The following is a 22,701-nucleotide window of genomic DNA, read 5'->3' on the forward strand; positions in this document are numbered from 1 at the left end:
TGTGATTCTATCTGTATCGATATGAGCGATCCCAGAGGGGCCATCAGAATTCTGGGAATGGGCACGAGACTGAGCTTATCTCCACACAGCACGATTCAAATCAGCGCCATATGCCATGATAATAATGTTTTCCCCTCTGGAATAAGATGTCAGCCTCCTCTGCTCTCTGGTGCGAATGGACGAGTTTCAGGTGGTCTTTTGAAGGTAGTGGGGCGGCAGTTCACATGTTTAATTGATTTTATCCAAATGGGGGCTTGGTTATTGTTACCATGCCTGGCCGGGCGGCTGTAATCAATGCAGCCATTGTTCTTTCATTGTGTATAAGGCTGGGAGGAACCTATATATATTGTATTGTAACGTATTGAGAAAAGTGTTTTCTATTTGCTGTATTTTAAAGGCCTTATGGCCGAATAAAGTTAATATGATGATAACACAAATTGTATTTCTCTTCCTTGACTCCTCATGCCATTGCCCTTCCTGGCATTGCCTTTTACCTTTTCTAACCATTGCATATCCTTTCCCCCTGATCTCAAGCCTAGTTCATATTTCCTTTCGCCCCGTGCCACTCCATTTAATCTTTCTGCCCTTACCACACCTTATTCCCCATTTTCCTCCTGTCATAACCATTAATCCTACTCACTTCCTGCCATTCAACCCTCCTTTTCCTCTGGCAGATATTCCTCCTCTTTTTCCTCCTGTGGTCCCCTCTCCTCTTTTCCTTCTACCATTCCTAATTCTTCCTCTATCCTCCTTCCATTCTCTTTCCGTACCCATCAATTCCTTCTTGCCTTCTTTTTTCCTACCTTCTCCATTCTCTCCTCCTGCCATTCCATCTTTTCCTTCCCCGTCACTTATTCCATCTTCTCCTCCTGTGATTATCTTTTCCCTTACCATTCCTTCTTCCACTTTCTCCTAATGCCCTGCCATTCTAAGTTCCCTTTGCTCCACCTGCCATTACCTCTCCTACTTCCCAATACAGCTCACACTCCCCTCTCCCTCCTCCTGAAATCCCAACCCCTATCTCTCCTTCTGTCATTGCTTCTTCTCCTTCCCCTGCCCCTCTTCATCCCCTCCTGCCTCTCCATTCTAAATTTCCCCAGAGCAGTCCTTGCCTTTCCTCCTGTCATCCCCCTTCCTTCTTTCTTAATACTGTGTCCCAACCCTGTCTCATCATGCCACTACTCTTCCCTTTTCTTAACCTGGCATCCCCTTCCCCCTCACCTCCTGCCATCTCCATACCACTTCTTGCTCCCCGTTTTCTCCTGCCATCTTTATTACCATTATCTGCCCTGCCTTCCCCCTCTCCTTCCCTGTCTCTGCTTCTTCCACATGCATTTCCATTCTCCTCTCATATCCCAATGTATACCTGTGAGGAATTCGACCATCCGCACAGGGAGTGTGCTCGCCTGGGCTTTTTTGATTTTTTTGATGACGAAAATGAATGATGGGAGATCAACCTCTGAAAATGTGTGAAGCCATTCCACACACATTTTCTCTGCTAACCGCACGAAACGCATAGTCACGTGTACTTCGGGAGGACACAGCCTACATGCACCCTCCTCCCTTGTCATGTTCAGCAGGAATGTGACAGCCACGGGTACATCAAAGCATCTCAAGAAGAAGTAAGGTGACACCTTCCTCCACCCATGGGCAGCCTAATTAAAATATCAAAGGCTCCATGGATCTGCCCTATTCTATTGTCTATGTCCTGTGTGGTGGCGGTGCATACTGATGAGAGTTAAGTGAAGGAGGCCTTCAAATAGGCCTGGTTACAGAACTTAACAATGGGCAGGAAAACTAACACCTCTTTGATATGCAATGTGTCTACTTGAAAGTAGTACCCACCCCTCTATATGAATGACAGTGAATGGCATGTCTGGGTCCACTGCTTACCATAGGACACCCCCGCAGAGCAGACCCCTTTCAAAGGAAGAAGTATGTGATTTAAGGGAGACAGAAAGTCTGCTCTCATCTCAAACTTCAACGGAGACATGCGCTTTGATCAAGAGTCACAGAGGGTTCAGTTAACCATAGAGACACTTTGATCTACAACAGACAGGAAGATAGGTGGGACTTAGGAGTACATGGTGTCACCCCTTACCTTTCCTGTTGCAACGCACTCATAACTTGATCCGTCCCCTTAACATCTCCCACTGAACATTGGGAGATACTGGACTCAGAGGACCTGTCCAGCTGCTCCAGAACCGGTACGCATCCAGCAGACAGCGTGCCCTGCTTGGTTCTGAAAGCAAGCTTCCTAGGTGGGAGGTTCAAGAGAATCTCTGAACAAAGGACATGGCCGTTGCCTGCAAACACTCTCCTCAGCTTTGGGCCGTCCGCCTTGAAAGGATGTCACAAGCCCTGTGAAGAAGCTAGGAAGAGTGCCACACAAGCATCAGCCTGCGTCCATCTTTTAAGGACCTTTTTGAGGCAGTCGAGCCCACAAACCGCAACTTGCTGCACCACTGACTGTTGTCACGCTACAGTCACTAAATCCATCCGAGACGCCTCGACCAGTGTTCCAGATCCGCCAACCAGCACAGAGACAATGATACTTGACCCCAAGCCACAATGTAGGCCAGCCTGCAGCAGTCCGTTCAGTCTCCCTTGCCGAACTGCCTGCCGCCTGATACCCGCAGCTGTCTCCCATCTTGAACTCTGTTGCAGGTGCTGCAAAATGTCCTGGAACCGACTCGACACTGTAGAGCGTCAAGAACATCTCAAGCATTGTGGTTCTGTGCCCCTGGTCCTTCTTTGAAGGCCCCTAGTGACATTTACGACCACTTTCACCCTTGGTGCTGAAACCAAATAATATTAAACCAATAAGACTGATTGCTTTACCGACTACCCTCCTGTCAGTATCTAGAGTGCACCTCTTTCCATCGTGAAACTGTCTGTTCTCTGTGTTCCTTTAAATGGTGAGTTGTATTTTGTAGTGTGCTTGAACTCTCTGTTGTAATAATAATAAAGTAGATATTTGTATGTAACCTTGACTGGACAGTCCCTTTTATCATTGGGTAATAATTCTATTTTCGCTGTGTGCAATTAACCAACTATCCACAACCTTGTGGAGATAAGCCTGCCGGTCCGCTCATGTTACCAAAACTTTACAAGGTGATTTATAATTGATTTGTGTTTCCAATCTGTTCAGATCTCTTCTGGTGTACTAGAGGTGTGGGTATGATTGATGGTTTAGAAACAGATATTCATCCCTGGACCACTGGTGCCCCGGAAGTTGATTCTTCACACTACCCTTCCTGCCCCCTTTTGCCATTCCTCTCCTGATCATTCCTTATAACCCTTGTCTCCTGCCAGCTCCATTTACACTTTCCTCCTCTGCTACTCAATCGATTCTTTTCCCCACCACTCCTTTGGGCTTACTGCACAAAATTACCCAGACTCGCTTTTAAGTGGAAAAGGTTGCTTTAATGTGACAGGCCACAGCTCACAAAAAACTCTAACCTGGCTCCCTGGCCTTACAGACTAACATGCCAATTTTAACAAATTGCCAAACAATTAGATAAATAAACTATTTCAATTCCCCCACAATTAAATAAACAATTTAAAATTCTTCCCTTCCTATCCCTTGCTCTCTCCCACCCCCTTAAATTCCTCTGAAGCTTCATTCTCTCTTTCTCCCCGAGGCCACGACCCTCCTTCCTCAATACCTCTTCCCCGTCTTTGTACCCCCGGGGTAGCCCGTCTGTGCAAACAGCACCACCACCCTCCTTTAATGAGCTAGTACCCAATTGTGCTTCCACCCCCCCTCCTCCAAAGGGCCATGTCCCCTGTAGTAACGCAACAAGCTCCTTACCCCAACTCCACTCAACACCAATCTACTCCTTTTCCGACGACCTGCAGCCGCTACGTCCTAACCATTGCCTGCTCCTAAACCTTCCTTGTCCCCTTAAATACCCCCTAAAACGGCGCTCTGTGCACATGTCAGCTCGCTGGCCTGTGCAGCAGCCAAAATCACCCCTGGGGACCCCACTTTTCCACTCTGCCCTCCTGCTATCTACGTTGTACCTTCTGTCCTCCCACTAGTCCACTCTCCCCTCTATGTACTTCCCTCTTTCCCCTCTCCCCCTGCCGCCCTTGCTCTTCATGTGCTCATTCTGCCTCCCCTTCCTGCCTTGCCTCCTGGCCAGGGACATCATTTCACCAAAATGCCAGGGGTAGCGGAAATGACATCACACGACCCTTGACCGCTGATGAAATCACTGCAAGTGATATCATTTGACCCAACCCTGAAGTGATATCGCGGGAAGCGATGGAACACAACCTTTCACCCGTTGACAAAACGAGAAGTGGCATCACATAGCATTGTACACTACGAAAAATATTGTTACAATATCACTATAATGTGATGTACATTTCATACAAGAATGGATATCCATGTGTATCCTTAAGATCAGTGTGTATATGCCCATATTACCAAATTACTGTGCATGCAAGCAGACGTCCATGACCGAATGATAATGATGTGTTATTATATAGAACTTACGCTTAAGCGCTTTATATAGAAAAAATATACACAGAATATCACCCAACCTGTGTTGGTACTCATTTATCGACCTCAGAAGGATGAAAGGCTGAGTTGAGGCGTTTAAGAACAGACTAAATAATGACTCACGCCCTTAAGTGTACTGGAAAGGAACCTTTAATGAGTCTAGAAATTATTGTATAGAATTCCAGAAAGACAAATTATTTGGTATTCCTATTCTTTCTTATTTAGGGTCAGTGTTGAAAGTGTTAGACTTGTGGCACTCCTGTTCTTATTTTTCATCTTTTTTTAAGAGGCCTGAACTAGAAAGCCAGCCACTCCAGAACCAAAGAGCCACATGGGGCTGGCCACAGCCCAGGAGCTTGCATTACAAAAAAAGAAAAAAAAAGATATTTTTGGGGGGTTTTATTTTAGAGGTCGCAAGGATGACCACAGAGGTCCCAATGGACACATCAGAGGTCGCAGTTGCGACCTCTAGTGACCCCTAAATGACGTCCCTGCGAGTCCTGGCATTCCCTCAACCTTTGCCATAGTACCGCTTCTTCTCTGCTCTACCTCCCCCACCCCCAATGCCCTCCCTTGCCTTCTGTCATTCCCTGTCCCCTTTTTTCCATAGCACTCAATATTCGCCCATCTGCCCCTGCCATCCCCAGGCCCCCATTTTCCCCATATCTCCCCTCACAATCTTTCCCCGTATCTCCCCTCACAATATTTGCACCTTTTTCTTACTACCACTCCTTTGTTTCTCCTCCCCCTGCCATTTCTCCCAGCATTCCCCAGCTATTCCTTCTTGCCCTCTGTTTTACTACCTTCCCCATGCCTCCTCCCTGCCCATCCATCTCCTCCACCCCATCAATCTTTCTTCCATTCTACCCTCCTGCAATTGTCCCTACCCATCCTCCCACCATTTCTTCTGGAATTGTACCCTCCGACTCATCATCCAATGCACCTTTCTCTCCTCTGGCCACTCGCTCTTCCCTCCCCTTGCTATCCCCTCTCCTCTTTTCCTCTGCCACTCCACCCCTCTCCTCCTGCTACTCACTCTCCCATTTCCCCTAGCACTCCAGCTCATCTATTGCCTGCCATTTCCACCCACTTCTCTCCTTCCCCACCTCTGAATCTTCTACTCTTTCTTTCTGGCTTCTCAATTCACCATTGTCCCATAGTACCATTCCCCTTCTCTTATTACAAATAGCACCCCCTTTCCTGGCAGCCCCCTTTGCTGTCACCTCGTGCCATTCTCCTCCCTGGCAACCTCTTCCCTGCCTGTTTCAGTCCACTTCCTGACATTACCCGTCCCTTTCTCCTGATGCCATCCCCCCTCCTGGCATCCCCGCCCCTGTCTTCCCATGCCCTTCCCCTTCCAAGCACCCCATTTCCCATCACGCCATTCCATCTCCCTTCGATGGCACCCCCCTACCTTATCTCCTCCTGCCATTCCCCTCCCGGGCACCTCGTTCCTTATCTCCTTGTGCCATTCACTTTTCTGCCATCCCCCTTCACTGTGTCCTCATGCCATTTCTGGCACCCCCACTGCCCTCCGCCCGTACGTCATTTCCCCTTCGTGGCACCACCCTGCTTCATTCACTGTCTCCTCATGGCATTCCCCTGCTGGCAGCACCCTTCCATAGCTCCTCGTGCCATTACCTTTCCCGGCACTCCCTTTTCTTGTCTACTCAAGACATTTCCCTTCCTGGCATTACCCTTCACTGTGTCCTCGTGCCGTTCTACTTTCCGCCCTTTCCCTTCCTGGCACCCTGTGTGATGTCTCCTCACGGCATTTTCCTTCTTGGCATCCCCTTTCGTTGTCTCGTAATGCCATTATCCTTCCTGGCATCGCCCTTTTCTGTCTCCTCATGCCATTCCCTTTCCTGGCCTGGCATCGCCCTGCCATGTCTACTCATGCCATTCCTCTTGCTGGCATTCCCCTTCCTGGCACCCCCTGCCCTGTCTCCTCATGCCATTCCCTTTCCTGGCCTGGCATCGCCCTGCCATGTCTACTCATGGCATTCCTCTTGCTCGCATTCCGCTTCCTGGCACCCCCTGCCCTGTCTCCTCATGGCATTCTCCCTCCTGGCATCCCCCTTTCCTGTCTACTCATGCTGCTCCCCTTCCTGTCACCCCTTTCCTTGTCTCTGAATGACCTTCCCCTTTCTGGCACCCCCTCTTCTATATCTTCTCACGCCACTCCCCTTCCCGGTCCTCTTTTTCCTGTCTCTTTATACAATGACCTTTCCTGACATTCCCCATCCCTGCCTCCTCATGCCATTCCCCTTCCTGGCATTCCTTTCCCTGTCTCTTCGTGCCCTTCCCTGGCCTCCCCTTCCCTGTCGCCTCTTCCCATTCCCTTTCCTGGCATTCCTTTCCCTGTCTCTTCGTGCCCTTCCCTGGCCTCCCCTTCCCTGTCGCCTCTTCCCATTCCCTTTCCTGGCATTCCTTTCCCTGTCTCTTCGTGCCCTTCCCTGGCCTCCCCTTCCCTGTCGCCTCTTCCCATTCCCTTTCCTGGCATTTCCCTCCCCTGGCTCCACATGTCCTTCCCCTTCCTGGCATTGCTTTCCCTGTCTCTTCATGCCATTCCCTTTCCTGCCTCCCCATTCCCTGCCTCTGGATGCCCATCCCTTTCCTGGCATCACCCTTCCCATTCGCCACATGCCATTCCCCTTCCTAGCACCCCTTACCCGTAGCGTCCTGTCCTTCATGTCACCCCCTTCCCGATTTTACAACGCCACTCCCCTTCCAGGCACCTCTCTTACTTATCTTCTCATGACACTCCCCTTCCTGGCATTCCTTTCCCTTTCTCTTAATGCCATTCCCTTTCCTGCCTCCCCATTCCCTGCCTCTGGATGCCCATCCCTTTCCTGGCATCACCCTTCCCATTCGCCACATGCCATTCCCCTTCCAGGAACCCCCTTACCCTGTCTCCACATGCCACTCCCCTTCCTGGCACCCCTTACCCGTAGCGTCCTGTCCTTCATGTCACCCCCTTCCCGATCTTATCACGCCACTCCCCTTCCAGGCACCTCTCTTACTTATCTTCTCATGACACTCCTATTCCTGTCATTCTTTTCCCTGTCTCCTAATACCATTGCTTTTCCTGCCATTCTCCATCCCGGTCTCCTCTTAGCCATCCCTAGTACCCCTTTCCCTGTTGCCTCATCTCATTCCCTTTCATGGCATTCCCCTTCCCTGTATCCTCATGCCCTTCATGGCACCCCTTCCTGGCGTTATCATGCCTCTCCCCTTCCTGGCACCTCTCTTCCCTGTCGCCTCAGGCCGTTCCCTTTCCCTGACTCAACATGCCCTTCCCCTTCCCTTTCTCTGCAGGCCCTTCCTCTTCCTGGAACCTCCCTTACCTGTCTCCTCATGCCCTTCCCCTTCCCGTGGCCCCTTCCTCTCTCCTCATGCCCTTCCTCTTCTTGGAATCCCCCTTCCCTGTTTCCCGATGACCTTCCCCTTCCCGGCGGTGCCACCTTCCTCTCTCCTCATGCCCTTCCTCTTCCTGGAATCCCCCTTCTATGTCTCCTCATGCCCTTCCCCTTCCCGTGGCCCCTTCCTCTCTCCTCATGCCCTTCCTCTTCTTGGAATCCCCCTTCCCTGTTTCCTGATGACCTTCCCCTTCCCGGCGGTGCCACCTTCCTCTCTCCTCATGCCCTTCCTCTTCCTGGAATCCCCCTTCTATGTCTCCTCATGCCCTTCCCCTTCCCGGTGCCCCCTTCCTCTCTCCTCATGCCCTTCCTCTTCCTGGAACCCCCCCCCCCCCTTCCCTGTCTCCTCATGCCCTTCCCCTTCCCGGCGGTGCCACCTCCCTCTCTCCTCATGCCCTTCCTCTTCCTGGAATCCCCCTTCTATGTCTCCTCATGCCCTTCCCCTTCCCGGTGCCCCCTTCCTCTCTCCTCATGCCATTCCCCTTTCTGGCACCTCTCTTCCCTGTCTCCTGATGCCCTTCCCCTTCCTGGTGCCCCCTTCCTGTATCCTGATGACCTTCCTCTTGTTGGCAGCCCTCTTCCCTGTCTCCTGATGCCCTTCCCCTTCCTGACACCCCTCCTCTGTCTCCTCATGCAACTCCCCCTTCCAAGAATCCCTCTTCCCATTCTTCTCATACCGCTCCCCTCCCTGGCACACTTCCCTGTCTCCTCATGCCACTCCCCTTCCTGGCTCCCATCTTTTCTGTCTTCCCATGCCACTCCCCCTCCTGCCATTCACTCTTCCTGTCTTCTCATGCCATTCCCCTTCCTGGAACCTCTCTTCCCTGTTTCCTCACGCCACTCCCCTTCATGGCACCCCTCTTCCCTGTTTTTGCATGCTCTCCCCCTCCTGGCATTCACTTTTCCCTGTCTTCTCATGCCAGTCCCCTCCCTGACATCCCTCTTCCCTGCCTTCTCATGCCAGTCCCCTCCCTGGCATCCATCTTCACTGTCTTCTCGTGCCACTCCCCCTCCTCCTGACAATCACTCTTCCCTGTCTTCTCATGCCAGTCCCCTCCCTGGCATCCCTCTTCCCTGTCTTCTCATGCCACTCCCCCTCCTCCTGGCATCCCTCTTCCCTGTCTTCTCGTGACACTCCCCCTCCTCCTGGCATTCACTCTTCCCTGTCTTCTCATGCCAGTCCCCTCCCTGGCATCTCTCTTCCCTTTCTTCTCGTGCCACTCCCCCTCCTCCTGGCATTCACTCTTCCCTGTCTTCTCGTGCCAGTCCCCTCCCTGGCGTCCCTGTCCCTGTCTTCTCATGCCAGTCCCCTCCCTGGCATCCCTCTTCCCTGTCTTCTCGTGCCACTCCCCCTCCTCCGGCATTCACCCTTCCCTGTCTTCTCATGCCACTCCCTCTCCCTGGCTGGCATTCGCTCTTCCTTTCGCTACCCTATCCTTTCTTTGCCCCTCGCCCCCTGCCATCGCCATTTCACGTTTCTTGCTTCTGTCACTATATATTCGTTTCCCCCATAGCCCCGTTTCCCCTCTTTTCTCCTGTCACCTGCACTCCCTTCTTCCCCCCTCTCCTCCCACGTTTCTCTTCCTATCTCCCGTCCCTTTTGCCTAATGCCTCCCTCGTCCCGTCTCATCGTGCCTTTCCCCCTCCTACCTTTGATGTGCCCCATTGCTGCCCTTCTCCCCCTCTCCTCCTCTGCATCTGTATTGCCCTTCTCTCCTCGTGACTTGTGTCCCTCTTCCACTCCTCTTAGTAGTCCATATCCCCTTGCCATGCCCATAACTCCTGGACCCCCGTTACTCCCCTACCACGGCTTTCCTCCCCCTCCTCCTGCATTTCAACCTCCTCTCTACCCTACACCCTCCTCTGCTCGGGCTATCCTTTGCTTTTCCCGATCACCCAACACCATCCTGTCATCAGACCATCCTTTGCTTTTACCGATCACCCTCCAACCTCCTCTTCTCGGCCCATCCTTTGCATTTTTCCGATCACCCTACACCCTCCTCTACTCGGGCCATCCTTTGCTTTTTCCGATCAGCCTACACCCGCCTCTACTCGGGCCGTCCTTTGCTCTTCCCAGATCACTCCCTTGCCCCGTTTCTCGTCCTGTCTGTCACCCTTCTGTTCGCCTGCCACTCCCTCTCTAATACCCCCTACTACTCCGGCACACCAAAATACCGCTAACCTCTCCCAGGCCCACGGCTCCTCTTCTCTCCTCTGTTACTACTATTCCCATTCCCTCCCCAGATCCTCTCATGACTCTCCCCCACTCCCATCCTGTCTTCCCTCCCACGCCGCCATCCCCTGCCCTCGCCTCGTTTCCCCCTTTCTTCTCTCTTCTGTCCCTCCCGCGCTCCTCTGAGCCTCACTTTCTCAGCCAGTGTCCCGCCACTCCCGTAACTCCCACTCCTGACGCCCCTTTTCCCCTCTCGGGTTGGTCTCCCCCACTTCTTCGTCCACTCGGATTGTTAGTGCTCTCCTTCGCTACTGTTTCCTTCCCTCTTCTCTATGTGCTCTCTCGTAACCTAGTCTCTGACGTTTCCCCCTCTCCCACCTCATCGCCACCTCTTCTCCGCTACGTGTACTTTCTACTTCTTCGTTTCAGATTTTCTTATCCAGAGCGCTCCCTCCCTCCTTTCCTTCGCCTCTCCTTTTCCTTCCATACTTTCCTTACAGACATTTCTCTCATCCCTTCTTTTCTTAATCTCCGGGTTCTCTGCTCCTCTTGTCTTTACCCACGATCTGTCCTCCTCCTACCCAGCTTTCTTTCTTTCTTTCTTTCTTTCTTTCTTTCTTTCTTTCTTTCTTTCTTTCTTTCTTTCTTTCTTTCTTTCTTTCTTTCTTTCTTTCTTTCTTTCTTTCTTTCTTTCTTTCTTTCTTTCTTGCTCTGCTGTCCACTCTCCTGCCTGCACCTTCTCCCCGGAGACCTCTATTCCAGATGTCCACCCTTCTTCCCTCAGTTTCCACCTCTTTCCCCACCATACATGCCTCCTCTTCCCTCCTACATCCACTGCACTCACTTTTCTCCTTTGTTTTTTCACTTTCCCTTATTTCTTCTTCTCTTTTGTCTCTTCGCTTTTCGTTTATTTCTTCCCACTTCCACCACTTCTTTTTCTTTTCTCCTTCTCGCGTGTGTTTCTTTGTCTCCGTTATTTCTTCCTCTCTTTTCTCTTCTCTACTCTTCTCATTTTTGCCTTTTCTTATTTCTTTCTCTCTCCCATCAGTTCTTTTTTCATTCTCTCCTTCCCTCATTTGTCTCTTCGCTTTCCCTCATTTCTTCCTCTCCTTCCAGATCTTCTTTCACTTCTCTCCTTCCCCATCTGTGTCCTTCTTTGCCATTCCTTTGTCACTTTCTTCTCTCTTTCTATGGCATATTTCTGCTGTGTCCTCTCGGTTTCATCTGTTCATTTTCTCTTTTTTCTTTCTCTTCTCCCTCGCCCATGTATTCCCCTCCTCTTTCCCTTCTTTCTCCCACTCCGTCCCCACTTTCTATATCATGTACTTATTTCCTTACTTGCCCACCGTCATTTCTTTCTCTGCCTCCACATTTCTCTCTAGCCTCTTCTCTCCTCCTTCCGTTTGATTTCAGTCTCTATTCCTTCTTTTCCTCTTTCATTTTCTTCTCATTTATTTCCCTTTCTCCTTCCTTCTTGTTGGTACCAGTCACTCCTCTTCTCACCTTCCCTCTTTTCATTCTTCTCCCTCCTTCCCACACTTGCATCGCCTTTCCTCATTCTATCTCTTTTTTACTTCTATCTCTTTTTTTCACTAATTCTTTTTTCCACCAGTCAATCTCGTCCCACTTTTCTTTCTCTTTCCCTGTGTCGTTCTGCTTCCAACATGCCTGCCCTTCTCTCCTCTCCATCCATCATTAACTCCACATGTCTCCTTTCCTCGTTTCCTTCTCTTTCCCTCGTTCCTTTGACTCCTCCTTTGTTTCCCCGCTTCCCACCCTCCTTTGCTGCCTTTCTCTTCGTCAGTCTCTTGGTTTTCGGGCTCACACTTCTTGCATTGACCTTCTCTGATTACTGTCCATATATTGCCCTCCTGTCCCTCCCCCCACCAACGCGCCTTCCCTCTTTCTTCCCCTCCTTTTCGTGGCATCACACTCCCTGTCTGCGTCTGCTCTAGCCTCAAGTCCTCAGCCCGCTCATAGTATCAGACTGACTCCCTCGTGGTCTCCAGCTTCACCATTGCTCCGTCTCCTTCCCTCGTCCCTGTCTCCCTCTGAAGTCGTCCCTCTTTGGAGCTTGTATTACAGCTCCTCGGGTGAATGTACTTGCTGCAGGGATCTTTCATCCGCCGGGTTTGGGTGACAAGGACACCTGTGGTTATTCAGGGGTTGGGAATCGGGCACCGTGGGGCATCTCATCTCTGGGTGGTTTTGCTTTTCTGCTCCCTGAGCTCCCTTCCTTCGGATCCCGCACATTTGAGCCTTCCAGTGGCTTGTCGCCCACTCGTCCCCTTATGCTGCTGTGTGGGTTTTCTTTGCTCCTTCCTTGCCCAGTGCACATATCGTGTATTCCCTTTGCCTTCTTTCTGTCTCATATCCAGCGTTTCTCTTTTCTGTTCTTTCTCTCTTTCACCTGTTGCTTGCTTTTCATGTGCTCATCCATGTTCTTGTACCACTGCCTACTCCCCCTTCTCTGTATTTTTGGGTTCCCTCCTTCTTTCTCTCTCTCCGTCCCTTGTTCACTCTTTTGGTTATCATTTGCTTCTCTCCTTCCCATGCTCGCCTCTTTCTTTTGTTTTCTTCTCCCTTCTTTCATTTTTACACTTCTATGTTTTTTTTTTGTTCTTGATCCTCACCTTCCTTGGATAATCCCTCTCTGTATTTTTTCATTTTCTCCCCTTTTCTATTTTCGTGTTTTCCCCATCTGCCTTCCCCCTTTTCCTAGTTTTTTTCTTTTCTCTGTTCACCTCTATAGCTTTTATTTAATTTCTCCTCTTTATCACACCCCTCTTTGCTTTTTTTATCCCTTTCTTGATACTTTTCTGTTTTTATATTTTTCTCCTTCCTCTGTTCCACTTTCTATATTGCCATCTTATGTTTTCTTTTCTTTGTTTCTCTTTCTGTTCCCCTTTCTTATATCTATCTCCTTCCACCTTTCCCTTCATTATATTATCCCTTTCTCTTTCTTGTCTCTTTCTTTCCTCCCCGTGTCACTACCTCCATATTCTGCCCCTTTACTTCTTCCATTTTCTCTTATTCCACTCTCTTTCTTGTCATTCCTCATATTTACTCTTAAAAGTCTTTGTTTTTCCTTTTCTCTCTCAATTGATCCCTCTGACACAAATGGGAGGATAGCTGAGGGGCAATGCGTCCTGCTTGGAAACAAGACAACGCTGAGCAGCACGGGTTCGACACTTGGTCCCGAACTTGGCATCCGGCCTAAAGTGCAATGTAAAAAAACACAAAAATGTCTTCTCTTTTCTTGTGATCCCGCTTTCTCTCCATCTCCTGTTGCATTCTCTCTCTCTCTCTTTATCTCTCTCTTTCTCTCTCTCCTCTCTTTCTCCCTCTCTCCTCTCTTTCTCTCTCTCTCTCCCCCTCTCTCTCTCTCTCTCTCTCCCTCTCTCCCTATATATACACTACTTCCCTTCTTCTCTTATGTCTCCTACCCTTCTCCCTCTCTTCCTAGCTCTCATTACTCCCTCCCCGTCTCCTATTTTTCCTCTATTTGCTGCCTCAATTTTTCCACCATTAGTTTTCTCTTTCCTTTGCTCCCTCTTTTCCACCCCTTTCCCAGTTCCCCCTCCAATATTTCTCTTGGCCTAATCCTTCTCCTTTTTCGCTTCCATCCTGGCCTTGTCCTCCTGCATCTTTTCTTCGCTCAATCGTTTTTCTTTAATGTTCTGATTTCTCTGTGATTCTCTCTTTCTTGTATCCCTCCTTAACCCATTCCTGTGCTCACCTACACGTGTATCTTTCCTTTCACCCCTCATCTCTTGGAGGAAGAACCGTTCAGGGCAACAGTTTGTTGCTTGGAAGCAAGACAAGGCAGCGCAAATCCCGGTCCCGCACACCGTATGAAAGAACAATTATAAGTATGACTTGTTTCCCTCTCTCCTTCTCACCCCCCTCACTGCCAGGATCACTTGTGCCACCCTACACGGGGCCTGTCCTTTTTTCTAGCCTTCTCTTGTCCTCTCTATGTCCTTTCTTTTCCCCCCTCTATTCCTCTCAGGTATCTGGGTTCATCTCTGCATAGTCTCTGCCCGTGCCTTCTCTTTCTTTAGTTCCACCCAATATCTTCTCTTTCATTTTCTTCACTTTTTCCTTCCCTTGTTTTCCTCCATATGTTATCGTATCCCCTATTTCTTTCCCCTAGCGCAATTGTTTCTTTTTATTTAACTCCTCTCTACCCGCCCTTTTCTTCTTTCGTCTATACACGTTCCCTTCCCTTTCCTTCTCTCTCCCATTTCCACATGCCTTTCCCCTCCTGGCCTCTGTCCTTTGCCTCCCCCCCGGCCCCCCAGCTGTCCTATTGTTCCCCACTCCACTTCTTTAATGTAATTTCTTAACCTCTCTTCTTGCCTTGTCCTACATCATATCATGTGTTACGCCTCTCTTTTTCTCCTTCCCTTGTTTCACCCCATGTGCCCCCTTTTCTTCTCTGTCCCCTTGTTTTCTGTACTCTTTACTCATCTCTACCTCTTCTTGCTTTCTAGCTCTCTTACACTAGACTTTATCCTTCCTTTCCACCCCTCACCTTCTCCACTTTCTTTATTTTTTCTCCTCTAATGCTCTCATTCCAATGGTTAACACATTTCTTTCTACTTTTCTTCTCTCTCTGCCATTGTTTTGCTCTAATTGTTATTTCTTTTCAACCTTGCATGGTGTTCCCATGTTCCCCTCTCAAAATAGTTTCTGCTCTTTCATTCCTCTTCTTTCCTTCGATGTTTAAATTGTGCTTTCCTCCTCACCCTGCCTTGCTTCCTCTTTTTAGCTCCTGTTATTCCCATCCCTTGTTCTCCTGTATACCTCTTCAATTTTCTTTACCCCTCTCTATCTTTTCTTCTCTTGATCTACTCACTTTATTATTAGATTAGTTTCCTCCCCTCTCTGTCTCTCTTCTACTCTTGTTCACCTGTCCATATTTTGACTTTCTTCACTCCTCTCTTTCTCTCCTACTCTTATTCGAAACTACATATATGTTGCATGTCTATTCTCTCTCTTTCCCATTGTTTTAATCAAACGTTCATTGTATTTCCTGTCTACCCTCCCTCCTCTGGTTCCATCTATAGCTTGAAGTGCTTAACCTCCCCTGTTTCTCTCTTTCCCCACCTTTCACTTTTTCCGTTGTTCCCTACTCTCCCTGTCCCCTGCTCTTTTCCAGCTCTTCTTCCATTGCTCCCCTTTCTCCCTGTCCCCTTTCCTTTGCTCTTTTTCAGATCTTCTTCCATTGCTCTTTTCTCTCCCTGTCCCCTTTCCTTTGCTCTTTTCCAGCTCTTCTTCCGTTGCTTCCCTCTCTCCTTGTCCCCTTTCCTCTGCTTTTTTCCAGCTCTTCTTCCATTGCTCCCCTCCCTCTGTGTCCCCATTTCCTTTGCTCTTTCGCAGCTCTTCTTCTATTGCTCTTCTCTCTCCTCTCTCTTTCCTTTGCTCTTCTTGAGCTCTTCTTCCATTTCCCCTTCTCTCCCTGGCCCCTTTCCTTTGGTATTTTCCAGCTCTTCTTCCATTGCTCTTCTCTCTCCCTGCCCCCTTTCATTTGCTCTTTTCCAGCTCTTCTTCCATTGCTCTTCTCTCTGTGTCCCCTTTCTCTGGTATTTTCCAGCTCTTCTTCCATCGCTCTTCTCTCTCTCTGCCCCCTTTCATTTGCTCTTTTCCAGTTCTTCTTCCATTGCTTTTCTCTCCCTCTGCCCCCTTTCATTTGCTCTTTTCCAGTTCTTCTTCCACTGCTCTTCTCTCTGTGTGCCCTTTCTCTCCGTTTCCCTTTGCGTTGCTCTTTCCCAGCTTTTCTTCCGTTGCTCCCCTCTCCCCCTTGCATTGCTCTTTTCTGGGTCTTCTTCGATTGCTCCCCTCTCCCTCGGTCCTGTTTCCTTTGCTCTTTTCCAGCTTTTTTCCATTGTTCCCCTCTCTCTGTGTCCCCTTTCCTTTGCGAATTTCCAGCTCTTCTTCCATTGCTCTTCCCGCTCCCTGTCCCCTATCATTTGCTCTTTTGCAGCTCTTCTTCTATTGCTCCCCTCTCTCCCCTGTACTCTTTCCTTTGCTCTTCTCTCTCCCTGCCCCTTTCATTTGCTCTTTTCCAGCTCTTCTTCCATTGCTTTTCTCTCTATGTCCTCTTTCTTTGGTCTTTTCCAGCTCTTCTTCCATTGCTCCCCTCTCCTCCTGTCCCCTTTGTGTTGCTGTTTTCCAGGTCTTCTTCCATTGCTCCCCTCTCTCTAGGTCCCCTCTCCTTTTCTCTTTTCCAGCTCCTCTTCCATTGCTCTCCTCTCTCCCTGCCCCCTTTCATTTGCTCTTTCCCAGTTCTTCTTCCATTGCTTTTCTCTCTCTCTGTCCCCTTTCCTCTGCGCTTTTCCAGGTCTTCTTCCGTTGCTCCCCTTTCTTTGTCCCCATTCCTTTGCTCTTTTCCAACTCTTCCTCCATTGCTTCTCTCTCCCTGTCCCCTTTTATTTGCTCTTCTCGAGCTCTTCTTCCATTGCCCCCCTAGCTTTGATGTCTATGTCCTCATCGCTCCCTGTCGACTCCTTTCTTAGTTCCACCTCATGTAGATTCCCTTTTTTTACTCTTAGTTTTCTATCCTCCTCTTTTCTCTCTCTCTCTCCTTCCCTGCCCTTTGTTCTCCAGAGTTTCTCTGTCTTTTCCATATTTCCTTATCTTTCGTTATTCTCTCTGGTTCTTCAAGTGCCTTGCCCGACTGATGAACGTTTAATTTCCTTTCCGCCTCTCTCTCCTTCTTTTCTTCTCTATCCCCTTTGCTTGACCCTCTCCTTGCCGTGATCTACCCATGTATGGGTTTCCTTTCCTTCTCTCCGTCCCTTCCCCCGTTTTGTATTTTCTTTCCTTCTCTCCTTCCCTTCCCACGTTTTGTATTTCCTTTCCTTCTCTCCTTTCCTTCCCCCGTTTTGCATTTCCCTCCCTTCCCTCTTCCTTTCTCTTGTTTTTCTTTATGTATGTTTCCCCATGTTATCTCAACTGCATTTTGCACCCCAGTTGAGTTGTTGTCCAGTTCCCTCTCGTGCCTCCCTTGTGCGTCTCTCCCTTGAAATACCCCGTTTTCTTTCTTTTCGAGACCCCCATGTTGCTCCCCACTTGCTTTCCCCTTTGCACATTCACCTGCCCCCTCCCCCCCACCCCACCTGTTCTTTCCTCGGGTCCCATCTCTTTGATGGTTCTTGTCCTCTTCCAGCTCGCCTCTTGTTTCTGATGGTTGCCCCTTCCTTTCTTGGCCTCTTTGTGCTCTTCTTGTTTCGGCCCTCTCTTCCTCCTCGCACAGTCTCCGCCTTTCCTGCTTTTCGTGTAGTTTCTCTCTTCTTCCCCCGTTTTGCCCTCTGCTCCCCCATCTTTCTCACCCCGTACCCCTTTCTCTCTTCTCTCCTTCCCACATATCCACTCCTCTCTCCTCTCCCTGGCCGCATTCCTTACCCACTCCTGCGCGCTTACTACTCTCTTCACAGCTGGATTCGGCCCCCTCCTTTTAGTCTGATTCCTGCTCCCCGTTATTTTCACGCCTGCTTTTTATTTTTCGCTTCCTTTGGTCGTCACTTCTTTCGGCTCCCCTTTGGACTCCCAGAGGCCGGTGCTCCCCCTTTCTGCCGTGCACCCCTGATCGCTCCATGTGTTCTATGCCTCGTCTCTGCTTCGGGCGCTCCCTTGAACCCCGTCCTGCGGGTTTGCAGCGCCTCCTGTCTCTTTTCCTCTCTCTTCGGTCTTGAACTCGCGTTTATCGCTCAGGGGTTGCCCGCTTTTCCCGACTCTCATTTCCCTCCCATTATCTCCCCGTCTCCACATTTTCTCTCTCACTTTCCTTCCTCCATTATCTCATCCCCCCTCTCCCTTACTTGTTCCTCCTTTTCTTTTCTCCGTACGTGTTTTCGCTCCTTCCCCTCTTTCCTCTCTCCTGTCATTCCTCTCCCACTCTCTCCCCTTCGTTTTTGCATCCCTTTGCCTTGTCCCCGTTCCCTCTCCCATACCTTTCCATGGTCCTCTTTCCCTCTCTCATACCTTTCCCTAGTACTCTTTCCCTCTCGCATACCTTTCCCTGGTCATCTTTCTCTCTCTCATCCCTTTCCCGGCACCCCTTTCTCTCTCGCTCGCGCCCTTTTCCATGCTCCTCTTTCCCTCTCTCTCCCCTTTCTCTCCCTCACATCCTTTTCTCGGGTCCTCTTTCTCTCTCACCCTTTCCCTGGTCCCCTTTCCCTCCCTCATCCCTTTCCCTAGTTCTCTTTCCTTCTCCTGTCCCTTTCCCACACTCCTCTCTTGTTTTCTCCTCTCCTTTCCTCTCTGTCATTCCTTCGCTGCTTTCTATCGCCTTCCTTCTTTCTTGCTTTTTCATGTTCTCCTTTCTATATTCATCCCCTAATTACTCTCCTTTCTCTGCATCTCTGTCCTAAGAGACTCCCTGAACCTCTCTGCTCTACCTCCTGTGCCCCTGTTCCTTTCCCTCACGCTCTTGCCTCGCCTTCTTTTCTCTTCATTGCCTTTCCAATTCCCCTCATACTAATTCTTCACTCATCGTATCATTCTTTGTATGTCCTTCCCCAGCCACCTGCCGACCTTACCCTCCTCCCTTTCTCTTTAATTTGCGTCTCACCCGTCTATCCTCTCCTGCTTTCTCTCTCATTCCTTCACCTTCCTTCCCCGATTTCACCCCCGTGTTTTCTCTCCTTCCACTGTTTCACTCCTCCGTTTCTCTCCGATTCCTTCAGCCCTCTTCTCCAGGCTCCCTCTGTCATTACTTTCCCCTCTTTCCTTGCTCTCATTGCTTCACTTCTCTGCTCCATTCTCACCCATGTCTTTCCTTTCCCCTCCTCTTTTGAATCTTTCACCCCTCTTCACCAGTCTCACCCCTATATTTCCTCCTCCTTCTCTTCCACTCCTTCACGCATCTTCGGCATTCTCATCCTTGTCTTTCCCCTCCTTCCATCAATTATCAAATTCTTCTCTCTTAATCTCACCCCCGTTTTTCCTTTGCTCTCCTCTTTCAGTCCTTCACCCCTCTTCACCAGTCTCACCCCTTGCCTTTCCTCTCCTTCCATCGCTCCCATCATCCTTCTCTCTTATTCCTTCACCCCTCTTCTCCATCCCCACCCTTTCCTTTCCTCTCATTCCATCACTCCTCTGATCCTTCTCTCTTATTCCTTCACCCCTCTTCTCCATCCCCACCCTTGTCTTTCCTCTCCTTCCATCGCTCCCATCATCCTTCCCTCTTATTCCTTCACCCCTCTTCTCCATCCCCACCCTTGTCTTTCCTCTCCTTCCATCGCTCCCATCATCCTTCCCTCTTATTCCTTCACCCCTCTTCTCCATCCCCACCCTTTCCTTTCATTCCATCACTCCTCTGATCCTTCTCTCTTATTCCTTTATCCCTCTTCTCCATCCCCACCCTTGTCTTTCCTCTCCTTCCATCACTCCTCTCATCCTTCTCTCGTATTCCTTCACCCCTCTTCTCCATCCCCACCCTTTCCTTTCCTCTCATTCCATCACTCCTCTGATCCTTCTCTCTTATTCCTTCACCCCTCTTCACCAGTCTCACCTCTTGACTTCCCTCTCCTTCTATCGCTCCCATCCTCCTTCTCTCTTATTCCTTCACCCCTCTTCTCCATCCCCACCCTTTCCTTTCCTCTCCTTCCATCACTCCTCTCATCCTTCTCTCGTATTCCTTCACCCCTCTTCTCCATCCCCACCCTTTCCTTTCCCCTCATTCCATCACTCCTCTGATCCTTCTCTCTTATTCCTTCACCCCTCTTCACCAGTCTCACCTCTTGACTTCCCTCTCCTTCTATCGCTCCCATCCTCCTTCTCTCTTATTCCTTCACCCCTCTTCTCCATCCCCACCCTTTCCTTTCCTCTCATTCCATCGCTTCTCTCATCCTTCTCTTATTCCTTCACCCCTCTTCTCTATCCTCACCCTTGTCTTTCCTCTCCTTCCATCATTCCTCTGATCCTTCTCTCTTATTCCTTCACCCCTCTTCACCATTCCCACCCTTTCCTTCCATCACTTCTCTCGTATTCCTTCAACTACTCTTCATTAGTCTCACCCCTTGTCTTTCCTCTCCTCCATCGCTCCTCTGATCCTTCTCTCTTATTCCTTCACCGCTCTTCACCATTCCCACCCTTTCCTTCCATCACTTCTCTCGTATTCCTTCACCCATCTTCACCAGTCTCACCCCTTGTATTTCTCTCGTCCCATCACCCCCATCCTCCTTCTCTCTTATTGCTTCACCCCTCTTCACCATTCCCACCAGTCCCTTCCCTCTCCTTCCATTGCTTCTCTCGTCCTTCTCTTATTCCTTCCCCCCTCTTCTCCATCCTCACCCTTGTCTTTCCTCTCCTTCCATCACTCATCTCATCCTTCTATCTTATCCCTCCAATCCTCTTCACCATTCCTACCCTTCCCTGCACTCTCCTTCCATCACATCTCTCTTATTCCTTCACTCGTCTTGTTCATTCTCAGCACTTTCCTTCGCCTCCTTTCATCTCCCTCCCCCCCTTTTCTCTCATCTGCCTTCCCCTTCTTCTCTATTCGTGGCCATCTTTTCTTTGCTCTCCTCCTCTGCTCATTCCTTCACCCTCCTCACTTTCGGCTTTCCTCTCCGCCTTTCTCTCTCATTCGTCCTTTCACTATCCCTTTCCAGTGTTTCTTATCTCCTTTTCTTTCTTCCCATAATGTTCTCCCTAATGTGTGCACCCCCGACTCCTTCCGTAGTTCCTCTCCTTCTTTCCTCCCTCCTTCTCTTTCTCGTTCCTTCACCCCCCTTGCACTTGTTCGCCTTTCTTCCTTCCTTCTTCTCTATCTTCTCTGTGTTTCTCATCCTTTTCTGGGTCGCCTCCCTCTCCTCTTTTTTTCTCTGCATGCCACAGCATTTCTCTCCCTCTCTTTTTCATGTACTTTTATCTCCCTGTTTCATTCCTTCTTGTATCCCCCTCCGTCCGTTGTGCCCTCTATGCATCTCTTCTGTTCTCCGCTTTTCTTTCTCGCTCTTTTGTCCTGTCCTACTTTTCCCTCTGTTCTTCGGTCTGACTTGTTACGCTACTTCTTTTCCCGCCCACCCCTCCGCCGTAGTTCGGTCTCTCCCTTCATCTTTTCCCTGGCGTGTTCCCCTCTCTGTTCTCGCGCCTTTGGTGTCGCACCTTCTCTTCCTGCGCGTTTTCTCTCCCCCTTGTTCGTCTCTACCTGTTTCCTGCGCCCGGGTGTTCTTGCTGCCACTCTGCTATCTCGTGCTTTCGTCCCGGTCCTTCTTTCCTTCCTCCGTTCTTCTCCTCCTTTGCCTTGCCGCTCCCCCCCCCCCCCCCCCCGCCCCGTCTCTCTCCCAATTCGCCCCTCTCCCCTTCTCTTCCCATCGTCTTCTCTCAGACCCTCCTCTCGCCCACCTTGCCCTTTTCTTGCCTTCTGCCTTTGTCCTCCTCAGCCACTTGCCCGTCTCGCAGTGCCATACCTGCCTTCTTCTCCCGTGACCCCACTCTCTTTTCCCCTTCTCTGTGCTCCCCCCGACCACACTCCCAGTTTCCACGTCCGCCGACTCATCTCTCGCAGCCGCGCTTGTTTTTGGTTTTCCTAAATTACCCCGAAAAGCAGCCGCCAGCAGCGAGCGAGAAAACAGCAGAAAAACAGGAAAGAGAACCCGCAGAAATCGCCCCTGAACAAATGCGCTGGCAGTCAAGCCCTTACCTGCGATGCGACACGGCGGCGGCAGCGGCGGCAAAGGGACGAGAGTGTGTGGGGAATGGAACCCCCCCATCCAGCCCCCACCAAAGGCTCTCTGCTCCGGTCTCTGCCCCCCTCCCCGGCCGGTCCTCTCGGTCTCCTCCCCAGTCTCTCCCCTTGGTCCCTGCGCCCGCCCCGATGCTCCGGTGTCTGCCTGACCCCCCCCCCCTCCCTCCCGTCTCTGCTCGTCACTCCCTGGCAGCGTCTGCCGAGGGCACCGGAGGACACATCCCGCCCCCGCCCGGGGCTGCTGGGAATTAGGCCGAGAGCCCGGGAGGCCTGGCACAGACGGGACTGAGCGGGGTGAGGGCCACTGAGCGACGCCCGCCCCCCACACCCCCCCCCCACGACCCCCTGGATCAGTGTGTGTGTGGGGGGGAGGGGGGGTTAAACGGGTACGTGTTGGCTAAGTGGAGCTCAATGGGAGGTGCGCTGACTCTACGGAACCCCCGCGCTGGATTGCTGCACTGGAAGGGGTGGGCCATGTACTCCTTCTATTCGTGATTATTCTCCAGAACCCCTACCCTAAATACTGCTCAAGCAGCGCTGCTATTATCCTCCAACCACTCAGCCGAGACTTCTGCCGAGACGCTCCAGTCCAAGACAACTACGAGCAGCCCAAAATCCAAGAAATACCTCCAACCAAGGCATCCCTCACTGAGACCCCAAATTCCAGGGAAGACCACTCTCCAAGCCAATCCTCAAGTCTAACGTTTACACTCCTGATCGATCCATAACATTCAGGAAAGACCCCTTCCCCAGCCAACGCTCAACTCCAACCAAGTCCTCCCCTATCCAGTCCCCGAATCCAGGAAAGACCACTCTCTGAGCCAACCCTAAAGTCTAAGGAAGACATTTCCTATTGAGTCCCAAATCCAGGAAAGACCCCTTCCCAGCCAACGCTCAA

At 50.4% G+C, this 22,701-nt stretch overlaps 1 protein-coding gene across 1 annotated transcript in view; it reads right to left on the reverse strand.

The window, feature by feature from the left end:
• Nucleotides 1–21,844, reverse strand: part of HR (HR lysine demethylase and nuclear receptor corepressor) — a 410,325-nt gene extending 388,481 nt beyond the window's left edge. Inside the window, exon 1 of the mRNA XM_069617740.1 lies at nt 21,759–21,844. The gene's annotated coding sequence lies outside the window, so the exon portion shown is untranslated. The remainder of the gene's footprint in view (nt 1–21,758) is intronic.
• Nucleotides 21,845–22,701: the final 857 nt, after the last annotated feature.

Source organism: Ambystoma mexicanum, chromosome 10 (genome assembly GCF_040938575.1).
Source record: "Ambystoma mexicanum isolate Mex_15411 chromosome 10, UKY_AmexF1_1, whole genome shotgun sequence".
Lineage (NCBI taxonomy): Eukaryota > Metazoa > Chordata > Amphibia > Caudata > Ambystomatidae > Ambystoma > Ambystoma mexicanum.